The sequence below is a fragment of the Dermacentor andersoni genome, chromosome 1 (genome assembly GCF_023375885.2).
Source record: "Dermacentor andersoni chromosome 1, qqDerAnde1_hic_scaffold, whole genome shotgun sequence".
Taxonomy (NCBI): Eukaryota; Metazoa; Arthropoda; class Arachnida; order Ixodida; family Ixodidae; genus Dermacentor; species Dermacentor andersoni.
In genome coordinates this window covers 369,344,075-369,352,145 of record NC_092814.1, presented here as the reverse complement: position 1 = coordinate 369,352,145, position 8,071 = coordinate 369,344,075, and the positions used below count along the sequence as shown (strand labels likewise).

The following is an 8,071-nucleotide window of genomic DNA, read 5'->3' as shown; positions in this document are numbered from 1 at the left end:
TTAAGGCCAAAGGGTAGTCAACCCTAGAAAGGTGATCAACCTGTGCAGCAAGACTATGTTGCATCTCGTGTGAACAAGATCTATTGAGGCTGTTAACGAGGCAAAACTTTTAATACCTCATTGAACGAGCTTTGAGTGTGCAGAGTTAAAGGGAAAGAGTGACGTCTTACTTCTCAGTTCGAAGTACCAGCCTGAGATCTACAAAGCGCGAGGAATCATCAATGGGGACCTCATGCGTTAGTTGTGGAGGCTTTCTTAAACATCTCCAAGACTCTCGAAGCAGCAGGCTCGAAAGCGTGATCAGTGCAATCAATGAATACCACGTAGTCATTCACAAACCTGCACACTTTAACAGGAGACGCATCTAGGTGACCTTCGATATTGCAATCATAATGAGCTAGATAAATATAACATAGTGGTGGCACCAGGCATGATCTTATACAAACACTATTTATTTGTATATTGTGTAGGATCATGCCTGGCGCCGCCACTGAGTCATATTAACCTAGCTAATCATGATTGAAATATTCAAGGTCACCTAGATGCGTCTCCCGCTGACGAAGTGTGCAGGTTTGTGGACGACTACCTGGTATTTATTGATTGCACTGATCGTGCTTTTGAGCCTGCTGCTTGGGACACTTGGAGATCTTTAAGAGCTGCAGCCTCTAGAACTAACAAATGGCGGTCCCCATTGATGATTCTTTGCACTTTCTAGATCTCAGGCAGTGCCTTGCAAATAAATAGGTGGGCTAGTGCTTTGAACCGAGAAGTAAGAAGTCACTCTTGCCCTTTAACTCTGCACATTCAAAGCTTGTTAAACGAGGTATTGTAAAGATTTGCCTCGTTAACAGCCTCAATAAATCTTGCTCACATGAAATGCAAGATAGTCTTGCTGCACAGGTTCATCGCCTTTCTTGGGTTGGCTACCCTTTGGCCTTAATTTCAGCCATAGCGGATCAGCTTCTGAAGGGCACAAAACGTGATGAGCGCACTCAGTCAATGAACAAGCCAATTGAAAGACAGGTTCGCAGTGCTACCGTATGTGCATGATGTCTCCGATAGGCTAAAAAAAGATTTGGCAACCTCCAGAAATCCCAGTCCTTTTCTCAGCCCCGGAAAAGCTGGCAAAGCTCTGTAAGCATGTAAACGCGCCTAAACCGTGTCAGAGTTCTTGCTCTGTTGGGCACAGAAAACGTTTTGCGATATGTGTAACGAATGTGGTTTACCATATTCCCGTTTTGAGGCAGTAAATACGTTGGACGGACAGGCAGGTGCCTAAACCATCGTTTAAGAGTGCATACAACGTCCATAACACTGTTCAAGGCGACTTGGGCATTCATTGCCAGGCATTCATTGCCCCTCTGAAGATACGCAAGTTCTAGCGAGACACAGCTCACCCGGTACATTATTGAAGCTTATTTCACCAGAAAAATGGGTAGTGTGTGCATTAGTGCCCCCTCTATCACGCTGACCCCTAGTGAAGTCCTGTATCTCCACAGATAGAAATTGTGATTCTTTTTTTAGGTGACCATGTTCTTAGTACAATGACTTGCTGTTAGAACACCCCTTGTGACTGCCTTTCATTTTCTGCGCAAGACCCTTCTTGTGTATAAACACACGATGTGGCAACGCAATAAAATATTGTTGGAAGTCAGCGCAGTGTATGTCATCTCTCGCAGTCCTTGTCCTTCGCACTGTACGTCATTTTTATACTGAACAGTGAATATTAATTGATTCAAAATTAGAAAAAATATAGTACACATCTGAGCTGCAAGAATGCAATTGATACAGCAAATCACGTTTAGCTTTCCAAAAGAAAAAAAAAATGTTCACGTTTAACCCCGAGGTGCAGGGACTCCATTCTCTGAGCATCTTGACCAATAAATGCAGCGCATGGCATTGCTGGAATCTTGCATCCTGCATAGGCAAAATAAGAGAATCATGAGAGTTCAGTCTGTGCAATTACACATGTGCACTGTGGAAAATTTGATAAGGCAACAAGCTCCTGAAAGTAACAAACTTAATTAATGTGACTGGGAACAATGAACAGCTCAGGCAACTGGGCAAGACAGGTGAAAGGTAGGAAAAATTTCTATTTTGCAAATTTAGGAATTGCATTTACTGTGAACGCTAAACCACTATGTCACTGTGAATACAACAAGGCACATACAGCAGCAAACGCAAATAAATTTACAGTAGCCTTTTCACCATAGAAAATAAGAGTGAATAAAATTTAAGGACACTACCAATGACATCTCTCAACAACAGAAATTTGTCCAAGAGTGTGTATGTGACCTTAATATAAAATTGACATGAAATGTACAATATATCTCTGCATTACACTTTATAAGTACTGCAGCTGAGAACCTTACGGGATATGGCACATTAAGACTAACATGCACAAGACATTAATAAATGGCTGTTTTTACACGTTATTACACTAGAGACAAAGAGTAGTTTTACAGAGAGTGCACACAAAATGAAAATGAGGGAACCCCCACTGGCATTCTCATTTGCCCTGCAATACATGCATCCAGCCCAACAATCTCCAACTTCCCTATGCAGTTTATTAGACCCTTTCTGTATTTCGTATTAACTAATTTAGTAAGAATTTACATTTCGGCATACTTTCCTTGAAAATTTAGCATGTGTTAACTATTTTTTTTAGAGCACGCCCCTTTCTTTCAATGGGTTAGCTTGGCAAACGGTGACAAGTAGTATTCTCGAAGATCATAAGTTTAAATAAGCTTATGATCCTTCGTCATGCTCCCACTTTCTACTTCATGCTCTAAACTGTGATACCCCTCCTAGGCAGTTTATGTTATTCTGTGAATACACACATGGTCCTTCTTTGTGTAGCGTCTCAACTAGAGCCTGAAATTTCTTGTCTCCTAAAAAAATGATCTTTACCGCCCAAAATATATTGCACGGTTACCCCTCACTTGGGGGGTGGGGAGGGATTGTATAAAAGTGTTCACATATTCAATGAACCTCAGAGCCACAACCACTTCTCATCCTGTGTTGCCACTACCTGCATGAGTCGCAATGGTTGTAAATTGGCTACCCGCCCTCTCCCGCCTAAAAGTACATTTTGCCACATGGGAAATGACCACAGCATTGCATTTGATTGAATGAGTCCTCCTGTGCATGTTTTTTTTCTCGTCTTGTAATGGCTAGGTTCAACATGGTCAAGTTGCCTGAAAACTGCCAAGCCCCAACCAATACTTTGTGTAGTTTCAAAATTATGAAATATTCATTTTTCAAGACTTGTCCCAAATTAAGCATGAGGCAGATTTTCATGATGCAAATGAGGAAAGGTTGTGCTTAGTGACAATGATAGGCCTGCTATATCCTGCAAAACTGTGTGAAATGACATACGCTTGCAATTTTCATGAGCAGCTAGCTCAGTACAAGAAATAGGTGCAATGCCTGCGGAAATGTTTTTTAACACCCGTGAGAGGTCCTAGTTTCTTGTAATTTCTTCAAATCCCTTGCAGTCTAGATTGCAATCCGGTGCATTTAAATATTGTATTTGAAATAAAAACAGCTCAAATATTAAGGTATTGAGAACTATACGAGATTAAATTAAAGGTAGAAGAGTAATGCAACGAGCAAATAACAAGCTCATTGCATAGAGTAAAGAAATATTCCTTTCCTGCAAAAACATTGGTAGCAGGAAGGTCATACGAAATTAGCACTGAATGCACAATAAAGAATATCATGCTGGAATGCCCCCGTCTGTGAATATTCTTGCACAAAGAAAATCCTCATTATTAAAGGCCATCAAGAAAATGCAAGTGTATGCTTTGGATCAGCAGTCATACCTGCAGTATGCACTACAATCGGCAATATTTAAAAACAAACACAACTGCATATGATATCAAGCTTAGGCCGCCAAGGAGCCTCAGAGTTTTAAATTATAACTTGACTTACTATATTAAACTACACACCTATATCTACTTACAATGTTGTCTTCCCAACTGCTTCCTAGAAGACATCAACCATCTGCCTGAAGACGAACGCAAGTGGCTTGCTCTTGATGGAGGGCACCAAGGCTGGGCATTGTGAAATTGATGCTATCACCTGCATGACCTGCGAGAAACAACACTCTAAGATAAACAAATGCTATTAGAATGAAAGACAAGATCACTGGCAATGAGCCTCGTTTTGGTTTGCACGAGAAAAGCAAAAAATATGGACTTTACGCTGCTTACTGAAAAAGAAGCAAGCTTCCTTCCAGATGCTGCAGTCATGCATTAGGATTGTCACACAGCTGCATGTTTGTATGCTCATATGCTGCTGTCGCTACTGTGCCAGCATGCTTTGCATAGCTTATTATTTCAAGTTATATTGATTATTGTGTTTTCTTGCCAATTTTTGGCAAGAAGTAGCTCACTTACACACTCAAAGAAGTAGCTCACTTACACACACACTCCCTTGTGAGGAGCGAATTCACACACGCACGCATGCATGCACGCGCGCACACACACACACACACACACACACACACACGCACAAGCCTCTACCACATAAGCAGCTTCCCACGCTTGACACACTGCATTTTTTATCCTTTGACACTCCTACTGCTAAAGCATAAAAAAAGCCTTCGTGTGACCAACCCCAAACTCCTCAACCTACACTTTCAGCTTAAACACTTTCTCGAGAGCCAGGACAAGCCTCCTAGCTTCCCCAGTGCTCCAAACTGTAGTTACGAATTTCAATAGGGCTATAGGCGACAGCTCTCGAAGGGCATGCAAACTACCCGGAGAGACCTAAAGCTTGCATATGATACCTCTAAAGTGCAACAACACTTCAAATTTTCAAAGTTCATTAAAACTCCTGAAGACAATTGCTATATACGTAGGACGGGGGGTCTCGAATAACCTGCTGTTCACAATTTCAGCGGTTGTCTGCATCAACGGAAATGTGGGCTAATGGGAAATTCACGTCTTTAAGATCAGAATTAGTGTAATGGCGAAACACACTACCAGATTTCTTAATCATTTATTTATGCTCTGGATGTAACGTTCCTTTTAGAATAACAATCAAGGATATCGATTCATCAGGGCAGAGGCGGGAAAAAGGAGGAAGCGCATACCTGATGCCTTCCCACTGATCCTCCTGAGAAACAGCGCCTCATACAGCAGTTGTCCAGGTTGGCTTGAAACCAAACCCGGCTTTCAGGCGGCAACACTCGCTGCACAAAATTGGAAGTTTTATTGCGAGTAAAACTCTACCGGCCTTATGCAATACATACGCACGCACAGAAAACGCACTCGCGCGCACACAAATATACGCACTCTCAAAGCGCAGACACAAAAGCACGCACGCGCACATTGATGAACACAAACAAGCACACATACATGCAGGCAGACACGCTAACACGTGCACGCACACACACTGACCCACACAGAAACACGCTCACAAAACACGTACGCACTAGACACACGCAAGCACGCCGGCCCATACAAACCGGCATGTGTGCGCGTGCAAGACGCACGCATGCATGCACACACACACACACACACACACACACACACACACACACACACACACACACACACACACACACACACACACACAAAGCGAGCTGAGCTGAGCGCACGCACACACACGAATCGAGCCGAGCGCGAGCGCGCACACACGCACAGACAAAGCAAGCCGAAAACATGCTAAAGGCGCCCGGCAAGCAGCAACAGCAGCACGCGACCGCATCAGGGAGAACCAATACCGCGCCAGTTCTTTCGAAAGGTGGCAACGTCAGTCGTCCTTTTTCTACGCGACGCAAAAGTGGTCGACCACATTTAACTTAAGTGCGAGCGACCGTATTACAAGAAGCCGCGCTGAACGCACAAAAGAATAACATCTATGAACGTTCAAGCGCTCAGAAAAGCGTAACTATGCAGGCGCATCACGCCTGATGTAAGACGGGGCGCGATCGAGGTAGTTAATTTGCCCTACTAGGAGTGCAGCTCCTCTTGCTCTTACATTAGTGAATTATGCTACGAGATCAGAGTAAGATACTTCTAGAGCGAACAAAAATACGTAACCCACCAAAAGAATACCAAATAAATGGGCACTTGCCTGAAAATTCCCATTATGGCACTACTACCGACCGCCGACACAGGGCACGTTGCAACTGCTCGTCTCAGCGTACGTGGATCCATCTTCCAGTGCGTACGAACGCTTTGCTTTGAAGTGGAGCACGAGTAATACACAAAGCACGCGCCACACCTTTTTCTACACCGCGCACAAAACTAATCACACGTTTAAAATTATTTCGCACAGCGCGAGACGCGAACGCATTTCATGTAGCTAAAAAATGCAATAATGGCGTAGCTTCCGCCTTCCCATCGTGCCGCGCGCCGAAGTGACTGAACAGCATCGCCCTGTCACTTCCGGTCGCTTTTCATTGGGCAGGGGGCGCGCGCGCAAATTGAACGTTTATTCTGGCAGGTTTGCCTGCTGGCCGCCTGTTTGCTGCTGCTTCGTTGTGGTCTCCAACTAGAGCGGTGAGGCGGGTAGTTGCTACTAGGTTTCGTGCCGAGCATTTTTTTTTTGGGGGGGGGGCGCAGTCTGCGCTGCATGACTGAGGGTACAGTACACAAATCAGGACCGTGAGCGAGACGAACGGCGCTCTTCTGCTGGTGCAATTAGGTTATTCGCTGCGTCCAAACGAAGCAACCTTGCGAGGTCACAGCGTAGTTACAGCGATATCCTGGCTCGATAAAGACCCTCACAACTTGGGCGTGCGACAGCGACGCGTAAGCATTCATGAGGCGACTGAAGAATGCGTTTGTAAGAGCGTATGCTGCGGATAAGCAATTACAGCTTCGACAACACCAGCCCCTTTAATATAGGCTGAACCTTACAAACTGTGTCCGAAGATGCGCTTAGAAGGCAGACCAGTAGCTTAGTCAAACTCTGAATAACTTAGGCAAGGTACGTGGAGATTCGGATTTGAGAACTTCCAGCGTGATCTCGCCGCTATAAATGTCTTCGTTATGGCTTCACCAAGCAAATTGTACGTTGATGCCATTGTACAGCAGAGGCTCGTCTAATAGCACGTCCCTGTTTGTTCAGCAATGTATCCAGACACCTTCTTTAATTTCGCCACTTTTTGTTGGGCTTTTAATGGCACCGAAATATTCGTGCAGAATTGTGCAAGTTGCTCGCGCGTTTTCATTCTGCTACTGCAGTTTGTATTAGAAGTGTTTAATTGCATGATAAAATAATTGTGAGCACAAAATATAGTGATAATTAAATTGTAAGTGAAAGTGCGTAGATTTTCTCGATGATACATTTTGGAGTGGCCGTCATGCCAGTAACAACAGAATCCTAGAAAAAGATCGACAGTCACTTAGGAATGCGAAAACTTAATGACTTCATGGATGTACACTTGCAATTATCACGTGACCGTGATACGTCATACATTGTCACGTGTCCTTCACAATTCTACCTTCATCTGCCGTAATCCACCTTGCTACAGTTTGCACGAACCTTAACCGAATTTATTCCACCCTAATTCACATTATTTACCCATAATTGTCCATAATTAACGTTGTTCTATTTACTACCTTCTGTATCACTACTGACGTCATACAAGACGCTGATGACATCACAGTTTATTGCTTTATTATACATACTTTCAAGGCCTAGTAGACACAACAGAAAGAAGGGGTGAAAGTATACAATATTTGCAGTGCAGGGCAAGAATAGAAAATTAAACTGTAGGACACTTTGAACAGCGATGTTGAATTAGTGGTGTCAGAAATTGAGACTGTGGAGGCGGGAAGGCGGTTTCATTCAGTGGCTGTTCTTGGCAAAAAGGAAGAATGGCACATCAATATTGTGTTGATGGTCGATGCAAGACGAGATATAACTTGGTTTGGTGAAATATTTTCTTTAAGAGAAGGGTTAAAGTACCATATTCTATGAAAAATACACAGACGAAGGTACCTACGACGTAACCGAAGGTCAGGTTGACCTAGTCTTCTTTTTATGGACGTGACGCTAAAATGACGCGAATAATTTGAGAGAATAAAAGGGCGGCGCGGTTCTGAATGCTTTC

The 8,071-nt window shown here is 43.6% G+C and overlaps 1 long non-coding RNA gene across 1 annotated transcript; it reads right to left on the bottom strand.

The window, feature by feature from the left end:
- Window positions 1-1,573: 1,573 nt before the first annotated feature.
- Window positions 1,574-5,339, bottom strand: LOC126524301 (uncharacterized). The gene is made up of 3 exons (XR_007597908.3): window positions 5,099-5,339; window positions 3,965-4,092; window positions 1,574-1,917 (listed from the first exon to the last, which is right to left on the bottom strand). It is a non-coding gene; the product is annotated as an uncharacterized lncRNA (long non-coding RNA).
- Window positions 5,340-8,071: the final 2,732 nt, after the last annotated feature.